This window comes from Octopus bimaculoides, chromosome 16, assembly GCF_001194135.2.
Source record: "Octopus bimaculoides isolate UCB-OBI-ISO-001 chromosome 16, ASM119413v2, whole genome shotgun sequence".
Lineage (NCBI taxonomy): Eukaryota > Metazoa > Mollusca > Cephalopoda > Octopoda > Octopodidae > Octopus > Octopus bimaculoides.
In genome coordinates this window covers 36,722,380-36,726,609 of record NC_068996.1, presented here as the reverse complement: position 1 = coordinate 36,726,609, position 4,230 = coordinate 36,722,380, and the positions used below count along the sequence as shown (strand labels likewise).

At 37.5% G+C, this 4,230-nt stretch overlaps 1 protein-coding gene across 1 annotated transcript in view; it reads left to right on the top strand.

Moving 5' to 3' along the window:
* The first annotated feature begins 1,130 nt into the window (after positions 1-1,130).
* LOC106875634 (oxysterol-binding protein 1) overlaps positions 1,131-4,230 on the top strand; it is a 37,755-nt gene continuing 34,655 nt past the window's right edge. Inside the window, exon 1 of the mRNA XM_014923863.2 lies at positions 1,131-1,371. The gene's annotated coding sequence lies outside the window, so the exon portion shown is untranslated. The remainder of the gene's footprint in view (positions 1,372-4,230) is intronic.

Sequence of the window (4,230 nt, the reverse complement as noted above, 5' to 3'; positions counted from 1 at the left end):
GGTCTCTCTCTCTCTCTCTCTCTCTCGTGGTCTCTCTCTCCCGTGGTCTCTCTCTCTCGGTCTCTCTCAGAATAAGAAAGAAAAAGTCAGCGTTATTTTGAATGTCACGTCTATGTAGGTTAAATGTAATATAGCACAGACAGTTGTAGAAAAAAAAGATACCTGTTACGGTTATTATGTGGTAGGGTATAGAGCAGGAAAGCAGAAAGTTAGCTTTCTTTATATATATTTATATATATATATATATATATATATATATGTGTGTGTGTGTGTGTGTCTGTGTGTGTGTGTGTATATATATATATTACACTCACATGTAGTGTGAAGCCGAAGTCAGAATGTATTTAGCTGTCAACAAGTCAACATTTGTACTATTTCGATTGTGTCATCTCATTTTTATTATTATTATTATCTTCCTGGTGCCTTATTGGTGAGGAGGAGTACTGTTGGCTATTATCTGTTTGTTGTATTGAAATTGCTACCAATACGTAACCCCTGTGGCAAATAAATCTATTATTAATAGTATTAATGCTCTAATTCGCCCGGTTTAAAGTCGACATTATATATGCGTGTGTATGTGTGAGTGTGTGTAATCATATACACACATGCTTGTGACTTTAAACACACGCTATTTCTCTTACCCTTGCTGTTGTGACCGATACTTCATTGTTAATTTTGCCCTCCTTCCCACTACTTTACACATGCTTGCTCGCCACCTGACCGTGCAACCAGTCAACTGCTGACTTATTCATGCTAAGTTCTTCCTAGCTCTCTCTCTCTCTCTCTCTCTCACACACACACACACACATCTGTGCACACACGCCACGCGCACACATCCATTCTTTTCACCTTGTTATCCCCCGCCTCACCATCATACTCAAGAATAGGTATATCCACCCTTGTCTATCCATTTCTGTTTAATGTAGGTTTCTTTTCGTTTCTCTTTTTTTTTTCTGTCATTTATTTACTTTTTCTCCCTTTGTTGTATAATTTTCACCGTTTTCTTGTCGGCGCTGTTGATGTTGTAATCGTTGCTGTAGTCAGTTTTCGTCGTCATCGTAGTCGTTAGAAGAAGTAGCTGGTACGGTGCTGCTGATGTTCATCTTATCCTAATATATTATAGCAACAGTGCTCTCAGCTGAGAGGGGAAAAAGAAGAAAAAAAAGCCTAGTTGGCGGCTGTGGACCGGCAGTCAGCCAGGCAGCCTTAGCTACTAGCGGCAGTAGTAATTGCTGCTGCTGCTACTACTACTACTACTACTACCACGATTGCCACCATCACTACTACTATTACTTGTAGTACTACCACTGCAGCTTGTCACATTCGTTCAGTTGTGCGGCAGGTGAATGTCTTTTAGAGAGGCAGATAAACGTGAGTTGGCATTTTGTTGTACTTGTGGCACACACACACACACACACACACACGCATATTACAGTAACTCTCGCCCGCCTCGAGCTCCCTATGATCCCATCCTTTATTATTATTTAATTGCTGACCCCTTATCACGTCCCGTCATCGTTATTCATAAACCACTCTTCCACATTTTAAGATATATATATATTTCACAACGAGACTGCCTCTTGTACACATACACCTTATACACACACGTCCCATGCCAGCGTGTCTATGATAGATACAGATTGTACAGCAGAGATATTTTAGCTTTTCTTCCTTTCTGTTTTTTTTGTGGGGGGGGGGGTCCTATTTTCAAATCTTGAATTTTTTTTTTATTTATCATGTCAGCTTTTTAACGAAAACTACAACTTTATCTTACCATCTTTGTGAAGTTTGCTCACAACTTACATATAGCTACGTAATTATGTATGAATGTTTATGTATGCATATATATATATACACACAGTAAAAACAAATTCCACGTATTTACACACACACACACACACACACACACACACACACACATATATATATATATATATACTCTCGGGACGGACATTTATGTTTTTCGCACTACTATTATTTAGTATGTCATTGATATCTCAGAAAGTAGTTTCGTATTAATAGTGTACGTTTTATTATCCAACGATTGTACAAAGGCTTGTCGTAATTAGGGACCTTTCCGTCTAATTAGACACCGTAATAAACAAATTTAAAGCCACATAATTAACAACACATATATGCATATATACATTCGAACATTCCCCAGTGTTGTTATTAAAAACATTTTGATTAAAGTACATAATTTATGGTGAAGATATATGAATGATTTGATTTTGTGTGTGTGTGTGGCGGGGAGAGAGAGTTTGACACAAATGGCTTGTTTTCTCTACAAACCACCTGCTATATATTTTGTATATTATTTTCTATTATTCTACTACCAAAGATTTTATATTTAGCTCCATAAATCAGATTGTCAGATGTTATTTTGGAGAAGTTGCTAGAAAGTTAATCTGCCTGTGTTCTGAATTCTACCCTTGTCTCTCTTTTAATGTTCTGTCTTTCAAAATGAACAATTATCATCATCATTATTGTGTTGCATGTTTATTGGCTAGTTTAGGTCATTGGTTAGTATTGTGTCAAAGACATATGTATGGACATAAGAAATACGGGCTTTTATTTTTCCATTCCTTGCTTTTAGATTATTATATTTCCGTTGCCGTTGTCACAATATTCTATTTGAATAATTTTTATGTAATACATTTTAAATTACAAAATCTAGGTGTTCGGTTTAATTGTGATAGCTATTCCAATATTCCTCTTGTATATGTGTACACACGCTCACTTGTTCTCCCTGGTCTTATCGAGGAGTGTTTGTATGACGTTGTGATGTTCGTGCCCTGCTAAGAACATTGGCAATTACAGGTGATAGATACAGTTCCAGCTGTGGAATTGAATTCGGTTTGCAATCCCGGGTCGCCGAAAACTAGCGGCCGTTATCACAACTCGTGGTAGTTTCAAATTACTGTTTCGTTATTCATTACTATTCGGGGATGTTAATGCCAAGAATTAATGTTTTGACATGAAACTAGTTTAAAATATTTCTAATAATTCAATAACACCACCTCATTACCACTACCACCACCATGGCTTTCTTTTGTAGAGTTCTATTTTGACACCAGCAGTGAATTAGTGCGTGTTACCTCACATACACCGCCGGAAGAATTACTGAGTAAAAACACGTTTTTTTGGCATTTAGTTTAGTATCTAGATTTGACATGTCTTGATAATTGTTTATGCCATAATGTTAGATCCTTATTATATATTTTTATCTTTACTTCTACAATGTCGCAGATAGTGGGGGGGGGGTCGTTTTTTTTTCTTTCTTTCTTTCTAAGTGAATTTGTTCTACAAAGGAGAGCGGCGAGTGAGTTACTGTGGTTGCGGCCGGACGAACGTATCTGACACGCACACCATCTGTGCTTTTCTTCTATCTCCAGTGGACCACTCTATTGATATGAGAACGAATTAATCCGTAGTTATTAATTATTTATTCATTGATGGCTGTGTACGTGTGTTTGCAAATCATTAAGATATGTAGTTCAAAAGTTGAATAACATATTTCGACTCCGAAAGAGAGACAGACTAGCTGACTAGTTTAGTTGCTTTGCCAACACACCTTGTACAACCGTGACCACTGCCGCCGCCGCCGCCGCCTTACTCCTATGTTCATACAACCTTTTTCTTTTTTATTGCTACTATTACTACTACAATTAGTACTTGTCTTAATTTCAATCAGCTGGTTGCTGTTGTAAAATAATTCATGACAACTACTTGTTAGCGTTTTCAGTTTCTACTGAAAATTTGGTCTTCTTTGAGGCCTTATGCATTTAGTAGGTTATTATTACTATTTATTGTCTTTGTACAGCTTCTAACGCTGGAGATGTACTACGGTGCCAGCTGTTCACTACCAGTAAACTATGGTAACATCCCTTATTTTCCGAGCACCTTCCGGAGTATTCGAGCGGTTCCAAGCAGTGCTGTTGTCTGCAAGTGCTCCACCCTTATTGCAGCCCCTATTTGTTCCACGTACTTCTCAAGATTTTTGCTCACTGTTCCCAGGGCTCCGACAATTATTGGTACCTTTTTCATTGACCACAACTGCTTAACCTCCCAAGCTAACCTGTCATATCTATCGACATTATTATTATTGTTATTATTATTATTATTATTATTATTCAACTTTGCCTTTGATCCTTTCGGGATCAATAAAATAAAGTACCAGTCAAGCAGTGGGCTCAATGTAATCGACTTACCCCTCCCACTCTCCAATTG